The sequence below is a fragment of the Polypterus senegalus genome, chromosome 1 (genome assembly GCF_016835505.1).
Source record: "Polypterus senegalus isolate Bchr_013 chromosome 1, ASM1683550v1, whole genome shotgun sequence".
NCBI lineage: Eukaryota > Metazoa > Chordata > Cladistia > Polypteriformes > Polypteridae > Polypterus > Polypterus senegalus.
Genome location: NC_053154.1, coordinates 126,957,520 through 126,973,813, shown reverse-complemented (window position 1 = coordinate 126,973,813; position 16,294 = coordinate 126,957,520). Strand labels below are relative to the sequence as shown.

At 41.2% G+C, this 16,294-nt stretch overlaps 1 pseudogene; it reads left to right on the top strand.

Annotated features, from left to right (window-relative positions):
- Positions 1-220: 220 nt before the first annotated feature.
- Positions 221-10,324, top strand: LOC120534911 (annotated as a pseudogene).
- The last annotated feature ends 5,970 nt before the right edge of the window (positions 10,325-16,294 follow it).

The window sequence follows — 16,294 nt, the reverse complement described above, 5'->3', positions numbered from 1 at the left end:
TGCCTAGTGGATACGGACGCACCTCTAAGAAATGCCGCTTTATCGCGGTGCTTCCAAAAGCACACTTATTGATTTTTTGATTGTTTGCTTTAATCTCGCTCTCTCTCTCTCTGACGTTCTCTGCGCCTGACGGAGGAGATGTGAGCAGAGGGGCTGTTTGCACAGAGGCTGTTTGCTTAGAAGATACTGACACTCCATGTGACAGCTCTCCTGGAAAGTTATGTTCCAGAAAATCGGCGCATGTAGAGGACCACCCATTTCAATTGAAGTTGACCCTACAGTTTCACCAAAATTCTTTAAGGCTCATTCTGTACCTTTTGCTCTTAAGCTGAGGATTGATGAAGCATTAGATGATCTGGTTGAGAAAGGCATTTTCGTAGCAGTGCGACACTCAAAATGGGCAATACCTATTGTCCCTGTCACAAAAAGGGATGGAAAGTTTACGAATCTGTGGTGATTACAGATGTACTGTTAATACAGCAGTAAAACCTGATGTTCATCCCTTACCAACTGTTGCAGAGATGTTCTCCACACTGGCAGGGGGTGCCATTTTTTACTAAATTAGACCTTAAACAAGCCTACCAGCAGCTAGTTCTTGATATACCTTCAGCTGAGCTGTTAACAATTAATATGCACAGGGAGCTGTACAAGGCTCAACGGCTGCAATTTTGGGTCTCTACAGCTTTTCCAGCGTTTTATGGATACTCTGCTGGCAGGTATTCCAGGTGTACAGCCATACCTGGTGTGAACGATAGGGGGCGTCCTCGCTCCCTTGAACCCCTGTCCACGACTCCAGACACCAGGTAAAAGTCCTCAAATCGACTTTATTTTTCTTCCACAGTGTACAAAGCACACTCTCCTCCACAATACTCATATAAATCACTAATAAACCACAATAATACGAATAACCAATCCTCCAGCTCCCAGACGCGTTGCCACCCTTCCACCCAGCTCAGCTCATCGTCTGCGAGTTCCCAAAGTCCTTTTATACTCCCTAACCCGGAAGTGTTCTCAATCCCCAGTCCATGTGATCCTCAATCACTCCCGGGTCAGGTAAAAGCTCTTTTCTTCAACCCGGAAGTCCGTCGCTCTTCCTGTGACGAACCTCCGGGTCACAGGGCACGAAGAAGCCCTCGGTCCTCCCTGCAGCTCCCTCCTGTGGCCCCCACGGCATCCAGCAGGGCTTTGCATAAAAACTCCAATGTCCATGATGCCCTGCTGGTCTTCTGGGGACCTCCACGCTGCAAGGAGGGCTCCACCTGGCGGCTTGGGGGTATTGGCCGGGATAAATGGCCGGCCATCCATTACAGTATTCCCCCCCCAGCGACGAATTATTATTCGAGCGGCCTGCCCCGAGAGGGAAGTCTTCCTCCAAGAGGACGTCCTGGTTGAGCCTTGATTAAAACGAACATCTTGGTCCCTGGAGAACCTAGGGGGAATATTATTCCAAATTGACCTCTTGTCCCCCTCTCTCCAAGGACAGTTCCGCCAAATATGGCCCAACCTTCGGCACCCGTAACACTGCCTCTGTCCTCCTGTTTTTCTTCCCCTACGGGACTGAAAACAATAAGGAACTGTTAGGTCCGCCCCTTTTGCTGGGAGAGAAACCCCTGCCGCCTCTACTGGTGCTTTTTCTCTTTTTGCTTCTTTCCCTTTCATGTCAGGAGACCCCCGGTTTATCTTAGAGCCCTCCTGTTTAATCTGGGGCTTATATACAGTCTGGGTCTCTCTATTACAAGAAGAGAGCCCCTTTACTGTCTGCACCCCTCTTGATTTACAAATTACCGGCGGCGGCGTCTTCAGGGCTGCCTCGCTCCGAGTCAGCACTGTCTAGCTGCCCCGGATCGATTAGCCCTTCCGCCGACCACTCGTTAACGTATCCGACCTCTCTTGTAGGGTACCCGTGTATTGGCACCCGCTACTTATTAAACGCGGGCCCGGATCACACCGCGTCCCTCTATTATATACGATACGGGTCTCACTTACCTGTATCGCCGCATCATTCATTACGGGAGGCTCCCCACCAAATCGCCGCACGTAGGCCCTCACCTTCTCCAACGGCTCTCTGGCTGCCGCTCCCAAATCCCCGACGATCTTTTCAATGGTCGTCAGGACCTGCAAGACACTCGCTATGGGCTCGATTAGTTTTTCGAGCTCCCGTAAGTTTATATAATTACTAGCAAAATACCCGCGCTTTGCAGCGGAGAAGTAGTGTGTTAAAGAAGTAATGAAAAAAAAAGGAAACATTTTAAAAATAACGTAACATGATTGTCAATGTAATTGTTTTGTCACTGTTATGAGTGTTGCTGTCATATATATATATATATATATATAGCAAAATACCCGCTTAGCGCTAAGTACTGCCTTAAAATTTTATTAAGAAGAAAATTAAACCTTTTAAACTGAGGGAAAATATACCAATAATTATTTGTTAAGGATCTCTTTGTATACCACATTGTGAGTTCAGCCCTCTGGTTGTAATATGACCAAGCTGTGCGCTGAGCTTACTCTTGAGCATGCAACGTACAGTTGACCATGTGAACAGTAATCTTGTTTCAAATCTCACAGCTTTGATTGCTGCTGTCATAATCGGTTTGAGTTTCATGGTTTGTTTCAGTTACGACAGTATTTGCAGGACTTGTGTTGAAGAGACATTCGGCATCTGTCAAGTGTTGTAAGTATACAACCGGTTTCATCGATAACTTCACATCCAGCTTTTGAGAGTTTAAACATTCATAAACATCAAAGTGTCCACTACTGAAATTGTCACCTGTCAATCTAAGATGTTTAAGTGGCATTGGCGGTTGTCGAAAGGTGTAAAATATTTGGCCATTTCGGTACACTTGAAAGCGACAACTGAACAATTCCGCGGCAGCCATCAACTCACATGCAGATGCAAAGGTGAAGGGCTTAAGCATTTCACTCTTATAGTGCTCCTGTGTAGTATAATTATCTCCTGTACCGTCATCAGTCCACACCTTGAACCTGTCCCAGTCATTTAATACATAAGACACAATGTTCCTCCGGATATCAAGAGTGAGCTTGATATGGCCGTGCAATATGTAACAAAGAGAATGGAAAAGGTAGGTGCCATCTCCGGGCAAGGAAACCACTCGGTAAGTGACAGTTCTTTGATCGATGGTGATCACCTCTATAGACATGTTAATGGGGGTATGGTTGGAATGATAAAGGAAATGGGTACCTGCACAATGTAAAGTATGTCTAAAATACCTACACAATAACTATAATCGTAATAAATGAACAATAAAACAGCGGAGAAGCTGTGGATTAAATAAAAAGGCTGTAGTTATCAGGAGGGAGACGTGAATCCCGTGGCGAAGCAAGGAAGGGAATGTAGAGACTGGAGCGATGGACGGCCTTATATAGGCAGGCAGCCAACAACGTGGGAGGCGTTGGGATGGGGGACCCAACGCCGCCTCACACGGTGACCGAGCTGTAGGCTGTGGACGTAAATATGTACGTAAGTAGGATTCAGTTAGCATTGGGAACCCGCATACCAAATTTCTTGAAGATGGGCCCATACTGTAAGTAACAAAGACCATTGAAAAATTAAATATGGCAGCCGACAGTGGCATCATACCACTGAAATAAGTACCAAATTTCAGCCTTCTACCTACATGGGAAGTTAGAAAATTTGTGACGTTGGAAAGTTCAATATGGCGGCCGACAGTGGCGTCATACCATCGAAATAAGTACGTACATCGGTTTCGGTTAGCACAGGGAAGTCACCTACCAAATTTCGTGAAGATGGGACCATAAATGAGAAAGTTCAAAATGGCGGACATTGTCGACCGTTATGACCGTTGCGTGTAGAATTTCGAAATGAAACCTGCTTAACTTTTGTAAGTAATCTGTAAGGAATAAGCCTGCCAAATTTCAGCCTTCTACCTACACGGGAAGTTGGAGAATTAGTGATGAGTGAGTGAGTGAGTGAGTGAGGGCTTTGCCTTTTATTAGTATAGACTAGCAAAATACCCGCGCTTCGCAGCGGAGAAGTAGTGTGTTGAAAAAGCAATGAAAAAGAAAAGGAAACATTTTGAAAATAACGTAACATGATTGTCAATGTAATTGTTTTGTCACTGTTGTGAGTGATGAGTGTTGCTGTCATATATATATATATATATATAAATATATATATATATATAAATATATATATATATTTACACACACACACATAAACATATATATATACTGTACATATCTATACATATACACATATATACACATACACATATATACATACATATATATATCTACATATATACACATACATATACATACACACATACATACATACACACACATATATAAACATATATATACATATACATACATATCTACATATATACACACACAGCTATTTCATATCAGTGCAATACGCTGCTTGTTAAAACGGATAACTCCCGCTCTTATGCAAGTCTGCGTGGATATTATGAACTATCGTATTTGTTCAAGTTCTATTTAAATTTTAAATAGAAGGAATTTTTATTTAGTCGACAGAAATATCTTTGGTAGGAATGGTAAAAACAGACAGGAATATTATTCGTGAATAAATCAACTCAAACCTTAAATAACTTAAAAGAACAAACATTCAAATTTCTTTACTCTTATGTAAATTTATATAAAAAATAAACTTAGATTTTAAATATCCCAAAAGATTTTGCTCTCCATAAAAATATATCCTTTCAAAATTATACAAATTCAAATATGAACATGCTGCATAACAAAACCTGGAAATATAAATAAAATGTGTTCCTTTCAGCAATAACAAATCAAATCATTAAGTTGTCTTTGCTCATATGTCATTTTAGAGCTGGACGCCTGGCATCTATTTTTGGCAACAGGTTCGTTTATGTTTGGTGTGAGGTTCTGTGTTGTGGAGATTCTCAGGATGGATTGCAGGTGCTCATCAGTGAGGCGACTCCTGTGTGCTGTTTTGTTAGTTTTTATCACTGAGAAGAGCTTCTCACACAGATATGTGCTACCAAACATGCACAAGGTTCGAGCCGCATGTAGACGGACTTTTTTTGTTCTTCAAAGTCACCAAAGCGCCGTGCAAACTCAGTGCGCTTCGGTTTATCAGCAAAGTGCGATTTGGGAACACCGTAGTGACGACTTGGTTTAACATTACTTGGCAACAGGGAAAGTTGCACTGGTGCATTTGTGTCTCCCATAAAAGCAACTTCACTTGAAATCACTTTGTGATTGTGCACGGTAAAACGTCCGCTGGTGTCAGATTCTTATTTAATTCTTCTGCTTTCTGTATCTTCTGCATTGCATTCAGGTCTTTCAGCCTCACTGATGAGCACCTGCAATCCATCCTGAGAATCTCCACAACACAGAACTCCCTGATGTTTTGTCTCATAGTGCCGTCTTAGATTAAATTCTGTAATTACAGCCACATTAGCTCCACAAATGAGACACACGGGTTCAGTAAACATATACTCAGCCTCCCATCGGTTTTAAAGGCTCTATTTTCAGAATCAACTTTTCTCTTCAGCATCGTGTGAGCTAGCTTCGCAATAACTTGCAGCATCATAAGCTAGACTTGATTAACGCGTAAGTGTTGGCAAGGCAGCTGAAGCGCTGCATTATGGGATCTGTAGTTTATTGTGTTACCAGCGCTTCATATACCCGGCCATTAATAACAATAATACAGTATATAAAATGATCTCGCTGGCTGGATATAATTACACGCCGGGCGGATGTGGCCGCGCCCTTGAGTTTGACACATATGGACTAAATAGAACTTGAAAAGATATATTTTTCAAATATGATCGCGCAATTCAGATAGAGTTGATGCGCACTACAGCCTGCATGCCTCAATAAGTCATTCTCCCCTCGCTCTTACTTTTTTACCGTTCATCTAATGAATACACTGAGTATGGCTTTACCAAAACAATCATTGATGGCGAATAAAGTATCCATTATTCGAGTATGTAGATCGGGATATATATATACATATATATATACCCACGTATCGCAGCGGAGAAGTAGTGTGTTAAAAAAGCTAGAAAAAGAAAAGGGAACATTTTAAAAATAACGTAACATGACTGTCAATATACAGTATTTGTTTTGTGAGTGTTACTGAGTGTTGCTGTCATCAATGATTTGATTATCATTATTTCTTTCAATCAGGTTTGTATTTGTAGGATGTGTTGTGTTCAAGTTACATTCCGTGTTTGTCAATCGTTGTAAAGATGACAGGTTTCATTCATCGATTCGTTTCTTACTGCATCAATAAACAGCTCGTCTTCTTCTTTATCCGAGACCTGACACACTGCATGCACGGGTTTTTTACACTGTCTTCCTTTAGCGGGACATTGACTTTTTCCACCGTGTGCTTTGTTTCCACAGTAGCAGCATTTATGAATATGCTTGTATGTATCAGACGCTTCATATTTTTTGCTGCCTTTTCAATTGTGTAATTCGTTTTTTGTTCAGCGCTCTTTGGAACTGTTGCTTTTTGTCTGTGCCAAACACCACGCTGACCATCTCATCTTCCTCTGCATAAGCACAGTCCTTAACCCGTGAATATTTAGTGGGAGTTTGCAATTGGATTGCCGCTGACGGACGGCCTTATATGGGCAGGCACTAAATTACAAACGCCAGCGGCAGCCTGTCTATGAACTTAATTTAAAGTGTAGGTTTACATCGTGCTTTGTTTCCGAAGTAACAGAACTCATCAATATGGTTGTATATGTCACTCGCTCGCTTCTTATTGTTTCGCTGCCTTCTCAATTATATAATGCATGTTTTCTTCAGCGCTTTTGGAGGTCTTCCTGATTTTCTATGTACTGCGTGATTACGTGGGAGGCGTGATGATGTCACACGAAACTCCGCCCCCACGGCGTTCAAGCTCATCTCCATTACAGTAAATGGAGAAAAACAGCTTCCAGTTATGACCATTACGCGTAGAATTTCGAAATGAAACCTGCCCAACTTTTGTAAGGAAGCTGTAAGGAATGAACCTGCCAAATTTCAGCCTTTCACCCACACGGGAAGTTGGAGAATTAGTGATGAGTGAGTGAGTGAGTGAGTGAGTGAGTGAGTGAGTGAATGAGTGAGTGAGTGAGTGAGTGAGTGAGTGAGTGAGTGAGTGAGTGAGTGAGGGCTTTGCCTTTTATTAGTATAGATTCATTTCGACTGGCAGAACACTCACTTCCTCGTTCGTGTTACCTGCCGACCGGGAGCCAATGAGCACGGGTCTCGCGGAGGCTTCTGGGACTTGGAGTTCTCAGAGGGTCGAGTTGCCTTCTTCGGCAAACTGTGGTCTGTCTTTAATACTTTAGCGACATCCCGATCAGCTACTTCCCGACCCTCCTTACCTTCTTGTGGGTTGAGCGATGCCTCGCTCGCCTCCCCCTTCCCCTTCGGAAAGACCAAGTCCATTCCTTCGGGCTCGAAGGTGCAAACAGCAGGACGCGGAGCTCCTCCTTCCCAGTATGCACCAGGTTTGCTACCGTGTCCCTCGTCGACTGCCATCATGCGGAAGTCGATTTCTAGGTGCTCTGGCTTCGACAAGAGAAGGCCGTCGTCTTCGGGGCAGTCTCCTTTTCCCCTTGGAGCCTCCAGGTGGTCATCTCCAAGGTACATGCATGGGACAAGGTGAGAAACAATAAAAGGATTTTTAATGTCGTTCCCGGCACGTACCTTAGAGGGATCGCTGCTTCCTGGAGGTTTCTCCGGACTTGTAAGGCCTCTCCTTAACTCCTCCCGAGCGTCGGCCATTGCACCTACGGCACTCCCGCTGGCGTTGTCGATTTGCTTGCCCTTCTTCTTTCCCATTTTGGACTCGGTTTTTTCGGGTTTTGGCGATGCTGTGGTGATTCCTGATTCCGTAGTCTTCTCGGGGTTCGTTTCCCACAGAAATTTTTGATTCAGGTCCTCTGCAAACGACACTAGAGTATCCTGCCGACTACGCCACTGTGAACGATAGGGGGTGTCCTCGCTCCCTTGAACCCCTGTCCACGACTCCAGACACCAGGTAAAAGTCCTCAAATCGACTTTATTTTTCTTCCACAGTGTACAAAGCACACTCTCCTCCACAATACTCATATAAATCACTAATAAACCACAATAATACAAATAACCAATCCTCCAGCTCCCAGACGCGTTGCCACCCTTCATCGTCTGCGAGTTCCCAAAGTCCTTTTATACTCCCTGACCCGGAAGTGTTCTCAATCCCCAGTCCATGTGATCCTCAATCACTCCCGGGTCAGGTAAAAGCTCTTTTCTTCAACCCGGAAGTCCGTCGCTCTTCCTGTGACGAACCTCCGGGTCACAGGGCACGAAGAAGCCCTCGGTCCTCCCTGCAGCTCCCTCCTGTGGCCCCCACGGCATCCAGCAGGGCTTTGCATAAAAACTCCAATGTCCATGATGCCCTGCTGGTCTTCTGGGGACCTCCACGCTGCAAGGAGGGCTCCACCTGGCGGCTTGGGGGTATTGGCCGGGATAAATGGCCAGCCATCCATTACACTGGATAACATTTTAATCACTGGGAAAACTCCAGAGGAGCATGATGCACATTTTTGGAGAAAGTGTTATGTCGAATCTCTGAAGTTGGACTTAGACTTCAAAAGGACAAATGTGTTTTTGCTGCTGCTGAAGTGGATTTCTTTTGGATTTAGAGTACATAAAGAGGGCATCCATCCCACCAGTGAGAAGGTGGAAGCTATCATGAATGCACCAGCTCCCCGCAACAAAACACAGCTTCAGGCATTTCTAGGACTTTTGAATTTTTATAGTTGTTTTCTTCCAAACAAGGCCACCATTCTGGAACCACTACACAGACTTCTTGACAAGTCATCAGCATGGCACTGGGCTGCTGCCCATGACACAGCTTATAAGCAGGCAAAGGCACTACTCAAAGCAATTAAACTGCTTGTGCACTATGATGTTAAGAAGCCTCTTGTATTGGTATGTGATGCCTCTCCTTATGGCCTTGAAGCTGTACTGAGCCATGTAGAGCCTGTTGGTATAGTGTCCCCAATTAGTTTTGTTTCACGGACACTGTCGGCCACTGAACGCAGTTATGCTCAAATAGATAAGGAGGCTCTTTCTGGTATTTTTGGTGTAAAAAATTTTCATCAATTCTTGCAGGGGCGTCAGTTTACGATTTACACAGACCACAAGCAGCTCCTTGGTCTCCTACATCATTCTAAACCCATGCCACAGATCTAGCCGCATCGTATGCTTCGCTGGAGTCTCTTGTTGGGTGCATACAACTATCAGTTGTGCTACAGACCAGGAAAAGAGTCTTGAGCAGCTTGCCTATAGCAAATCCTGTGGCTGATACACCACCTCCTCTTGAGGTCCTGCTCTTGAAATCTGTGCCTAATGCACCTATTCATGCTAACCAAATTGCTGCACTTACTCAGAAGGATTCAGTTCTGTCTCGTGTGCTGCACTGGCTTTTGCATGGCTGGCCCCATGAAGTCCCAGGTGACAATTTCATACCCTTTGCCAATAGACGTAATGAACTCTCAACTCACAAGGGTTGTGTTTTATGGGGTAGCCGCATTGTGTACTTAAACAACTTCATGACTCCCACCCTGGCATAGTCCACATGAAGGCTCTGGCTAGAAGTTATGTATGGTGGCCAGGAATGGACTGACAAATAGAGAAAGCTGTAAACTGTTGTACAACATGTCAACAGTCATGGCATGCACCATCAAGGGCACCACTTCACCCCTGGAAATGGCCAGCTAAGGCTTGGTCTCGGATCCACATTGATTTTGCTGGATCATTTCAAGGAAGGGTCTTCTTTGTTTTGGTAGATTCCCATTCCAAGTGGCTGGAGGTGTCTCTTCTACGCTCCATGTCTGCAAATGCTGCCATCGACACTTTGTGCCTTATCTTTGATACACATGGATTGCCAGATATTATTTTCTCAGACAACAGTGCAGCATTTACATCTGCAGAATTCAAAGAGTTCACAGAAAGAAATGGGATCCGGCATATGACAACGGCCTCCTATCATCCGTCCTCAAATGGGCAAGCAGAGTGAATGGTACAGACAACAAAGGATGCTCTACGGAGAATCATAGCTGGTAATTGGCAAACACGCCTTGCAAGATTTTTGTTATCTCAGCACACCATGCCCAACTCTTCCACTGGGAAGAGTCCTGCAGAGTTGCTAATGAAAAGGCGACTGACCACTGCACTTGATCGCCTTCACCCAGACTTTCAAGCTGACATGCATATGAAGCAAGGAGAACTAGCACAAAAGCATGGGGGTGTGTTTAGTCAGTTTCAACCCTTACAGACAGTATATGCACGCAATTTTATAGGAGAACCATGATGGATGCCAGCAGTAGTGTAAGAGGCAACTGGCCCTGTGTCTTACCGTGTGCAAACAGAAGATGGACATATTTGCCGTCGCCATATTGGTCAGCTTAGAGAGCAGATGATGGATGAAGGGCCAATGCCCAAAGCAGAGTCAATGCAGCAGCCAGCTACCACTTTTGAGCAGCTTCCTGGTAGCCCAAATATACCAGCTTCTTCTGAATCTACTACAGATAATGATACAGTGGTCATACCCACCACTGAAACTGGTAAACCTGTGGATGTTAAGACCCCACAGCCTATGGTGTCACTAAGGCCCCGTAGAGCTCTTGTTAGGCCAAAACGTTACAAAGATATTTAAAACTGGGGGAAAGGAGTGCGTACGTTAAGTAACAAGTTAAATTTATATTGATGTTGATTGATATTCCTGTTAGTAATTTCCTGTAGAATGTTAGTGGGTGGGATTTTAGAAGGAAAAACAAAGTTCTTAAAAAAAAGTATTTTGGTCTTTTACTGAAAGAACCTAACGAAAAACTGACACAATTTTACAGGTATTAAAAACTATAATTAAGAATCATTATCAATGTCTGTGTGTCATCAATCGATATTATACACACCACCAACTCTGTATCACACTGCTTAAATGGGGTCAGAGGTAGCACCATTTGCACTCATTGTCCACACCTCAGAGTTGATATAACCCAAGATCCTTCCTGATACCATTGGCACCCTATACTCAGGGCAGGTGAGTTAAGCAGATTAACTCTGTTTTTCTCTCACTCACACATGCACACAATCTTTTCTATAACCTTGTAGATGGAATAAATTATTGCAAATTACTATCTAGCTGAAACTTCAGTATGCAGCATTTCACTGAAAAAGGATACAAATGAGAGTAGCACGTCTCTTTCACAGTAAAAGTATTATAAAAGTAGTATAAGAACATGCCTTTTAGAAGTAACTCCCATTTTTTATTTGGAAATACTTTTTCATCAATAATGAGAGCAGTTTTACTGGGTAACAGCATTCATTGCTTTTGACAACAATTTTTATTATGTTCTTTTTTTTACAAAGATAACCTGCAGTGCAGGAACTACAGGTTTACAAACAATCTGAGCATTTCTTTGTAGAGTTACACCTCTAGTCCTGTAAATGTTTCAGTATCTGAACTAAGCCTAATATGTGCTGCAGATTTTCTGAAAACTGGACTTGCTGTTTTAAGATTATTACTCTAAGTTCATTTTTAATGTTGAGCTTTGACCATTATTTTGTCTTAAATAAGGCACGCACAAAAAAAAAAACTTACCTCACACAGATAAAATGTACCAAAGGCAGGGGGATAATTTCTCACAGAAGCTTTGGCTGCAGTGGCTGATTTCATTTCAAATGGCACTTTTAACTGTATGATTTTCTTGGTTCTTTAGGTGTTATTCCTGCAGAGGTAAAATTGGGAAACTTTTCAGGGCTGACTCGCCTGTGTTTTCCCAAGGTATTCCTTTTACGCTATGTTACTTTTACCATCCTGCCTCTCAATTTCGTTCAAGCTTCTGTGTTTTATGTATTTCTCTTTGTTCAAGTGAGAGTGATTCATTAGTGGTTAGGGCTGGTGATTTTTGTTCTTTTTTATTTATGTTTAATTTTATATAGCTTATTTAAATATCAGGAGCTCTGCAACACTTTTTGGAGTATGGATTGTTGAGAATAAGGGGAGGGAATAGTATGTAACAGTCGGGGACTGGGGCTAATGCTATGTCCCATTTACCTCAGAAATCAGATGTCGGAGCTGAGAATGATGTCACACCCAAGTTGACCACATTCCACTAAAACATTTGGAAAAGCAATATTTACACCTCCACGGAAAAAAAACTTTGTGGTGCCTTTTTCTTGAAATAAATATCAGTTCATAACAATGAGATTACGCAGTATTTTGCACATCCAAACAATGAGGAAACATGTCCACAGATAGAAGTTATACAGTACTGTGTGAATGACTGATTTAATGAGACACAATACTAATAATACTGCTAATATTACTACAGCTTTCACTAAAGTTTGTGGTGTAGTCTGCCATATTTTATTGACGTCATTGTCTGAAGTCAGACAAACTTGGACTTTACAGACCAGTCCAGAGTTTCTGAGTTGGAAATCTGACTTGTGGGATCATTCCAGTTGAAAATTCTGTCTAGGAACTCAGAACTTCTGACTGCCCAGTTCAAACAGAACACGGCAATAGTCAGGGAAAGCCTTGTCTAAGTCAACTGCTATTCTAAAATTACTGGCCACTGTGCATCACCTTTTGTCTTCTTTTGTGCAACATTATTTTACTTAATGTACTTTATACTTAATTAGACTATAGCTATTCTCAGTGAGTACTGGATATTTTTCTTCACATGATAATATATGCTATGATACATACTTGAGGAAAAATTTGATATTTGAAGTTTTGTTTATTATTTTATTTATGATTCTGACTAAACCTTTAATTTATCGTCTATTTCCTATCAAAACAAGAGTCACAGAGAATTGCCCAGTTTTGCATCCCCTTTTTAATCTGTACTTCAGTCTGTTGGTGACAGTGATCTGCAACTCTAAACAATTCACCTTCATATCTGTTTACAATTCATCTTATACTGTAGGAACTGTGTCTCTGTTTGTGTAGCTGTTTTCTCAATTTGATGTTAAATGAAAAATAATCCATCTCTCATTCTCATTGTTATCAGTTGAGATGTGACCTCAATTTTTTACTAACATACAATGTTTGATCCTTCTCAAGCACTTTAGTGCACAAGTAATCAGGTAGTTCTTGGACCTGCCGCTGTATTACTTCAGGTTGGTGTATAAAATAGTGTGACTATTCCGTGGCCTCCTTGGTAACCAAATTGAGGGGAGAACAGGAAGGAGGTGCATCTGGGACTGGAAGATATGTCTGTCTGCAACTTGACTTTGCTCCAATGGCTCAACATAAACTGAACAAAGCAGCTTCATTACACAATGCAGCAAAGTCTTCCATTGTTGGCTGTTTCAGACTTTTTCTGGTACTGAAAGCCAGTTCAATCTTGTTACAATTTGATAAAATACTGTGCATTCTGTTAAGTTAACTGGTGAAAAGGACATGTTTGAGTACAGATGCAATATGTACTGAAATGGATTAAAGAATTGACATTTCAAAAAGCTTACAGTATATCTATCGGTAGGAAAATGATTACTTGCATTTTGAGCACTTCTGGCATCAAGTTCAAGAAGCATTAACATTCCAAATATACATACAGTAGAACCTCGGTTTGTGAGCATAATTCGTTCCAGAAACGTGCTCGCAGTTCAAAGCACTCGTAAATAAAAGTGAATTTCCTCATAAGAAATAATGGAAACTCAGATGATTCGTTCGACAACTCAAAACTATTCATATAAAAATGATTAATACAAAATATAAAGTAAAAATACATGAAACAAATTAACCTGCACTTTACCTTTGAAAAGAATCATGGCTGGTGTGAGTGAGTTTCTAAACTCTTGTGGGATTCCACCCAACGGGACGACACGCAGAAGAGCATCCCAAAGCAATCGCAGTCTCCAAGCACTGTAGCAGAGACACACACACACAAACACACGTGCAGAGAGAGACACACACACCCGCACAAGCGAGAAGAACCATCAGCTTAGTTGTGATCACATGACGCTCAGCAGACAAAGCATATCCATACTACTCGTATTGCAAGACCTCGCTTGATTAAAATTTTTAGCTTGCGAAACACTCGTAAACCAAGTTACTTGCAAACCGAGGTTCCACTGTACTAAACTAAAGACACAAACTTAAACAAACCAGCTTCATTAACACAATGCAGCACAGTCTCCCATTACAGGCTGTTTCAAACTTTTTCTAGTATGGAAAGCAAATTTAATCTTGTTGCAATTTTATAAAATACTGTGTATTCTGTTAAGCTAACTGGTGAAAAGGACATGTTTGAGTAGATATGAAGTTATGTACTGTAATGGATTAAAGGATTGACATTTCAAAAAGCTTATATCCATTGGTAGAAAATAATTACTTGCATGTTAAGTATTTCTGGCAGTGTGCTCAAGAACCTTTCAAATTCCAAAGATACATAAAATGTTATACAGTAGATGATAATGTTGCTATTCAGAGTTATCCATATATTAAAAGTACTGTATATAGAAAAATTAACATTAACAATAAAATTATATTACAAATGTTCCCAATAGGGACCATTTGTTCCTCAGATAGACCAGATTTAATGTTTGGAATTGCACTGTGGACAGCAACACAAGAACTACAACAAAAACGCAAATCAGTCACAGAACAAGTAATAATTTTATACTTGACTTGTATTAAAGAATCTTTTAGCATACAAATCCATAGTCAAACTGTTGAAAATGATTACTTGCATGTTAAGTATTTCTGGCAGTGTGTTCAAGAACCTTTAAAATTCCAAAGATACATAAAATATGACGTCTTTAATATAAGGATGCCTTTGCATTTGTTTAATTAAACCAATGCTATAGACAATGATGTTGTTATTCAGATGTATCCATATATTAAAAGTACTGTACATAGAAAAAATTGCATTAAAAATAATATTATATTACCAGTGTTTCCAGCAGGGACATTAGCTACTCAGATGGACCAGATTTGGAACGGCCATTCTGCTTCCATTGCCGCCTCAAAGCCATAACAGCAATGCAAGAACCAGAAATCAATCTTAGAAGAAATAATAATTTGATACTTGACTTGAATCTTTCAGCATACAAATCCACAGTCAAGCTGTGATTGGGAGACCCACAATAAGAGTTGACAGAGGTGAACACAGCAGTAATATGAGGTACTCGCTGGATCAAAGCTGTTGTCTTTTCTCGATTCTGTCAGAACATGCAGAAGTTTGGAGTGTGCTGGACATTGAGAGCTGCAATTCCACAGTCCAAGGTTGAGAAGTCAACAGCTGTGTTGTTCCAGTGTGTCTGGGATCCTGAAGTTGTGGTGTTCCAAATTCCAGGATGTAATAACACTTTTTGCACTTTTCAGGTAATATTGTTTCAGTACAATAAACCAATCAGTGTCTAACTAGGAGGTTCTCTTTTACTTTTCTTATTTTTTTTCCAAAACAAAGAACTGTTTTAATTTCTCTTTTAGCACGGCCCAACAATATGCTTTCTCGCAGATTTACATAGCAAAGAAATGAGCAAAAGGTAAGCAGTGAATAATAAACTGGAAAAGCAATCAATATAACACTAATAATAATAATTAAATATTTCATTGCAAGATATTTATATACTGTGCTGTGAAATGTTATTAAATTCACAGACCCCAGTGATGCACTAAATATTATTGATGTTCCCTGTTGCCTACAACCAGTACAATTATTTTAAAGAGAATTCTTTTATAAGTTTAACTTCTAACTTAATGTTGCATATTAAAGTGATTTTGATGCTGCTTTACCCATTAAATGTTTCTTTGTATTTTTTTCTGGTTTAAATAATATAACAAAGCACTTAGGGATAAAAATGCAAAAAACCAAACCAAAACTGGAAGCTAAAATTGCAAATATCTCTACTGCCACTGTATATTTCCCAGGAGAGCTAATGTATGCTGGTATAAAAGTGATCCACACAGCACAGAATATCAGGATGCTGAATGTGATCAATTTTGCTTCATTGAAATTGTCTGGTAGTTTTCGAGCCAGAAAAGCGAGAACAAAGCATAATGCAGCAAGTAGGCCTATGTACCCTAGGACTGTGTAAAATGCAGTTTTAGATCCAAGGTCACATTCTAATATGATGATTTCTGAGTAGTGCTTGAAGTTTTTGTTGGGAAATGGAGGAGATATCAATATCCAAAACAGACATATTACTACCTGAATAAGCGTCAGAATGCAAACACTTAATCGCTGTTGCGTTCCTCCAAACCACTTCATGACGTTATTACCTGGCAGTGTGGCCCTAAAGGCCATTAATACCACAATAGTTTTTCCAA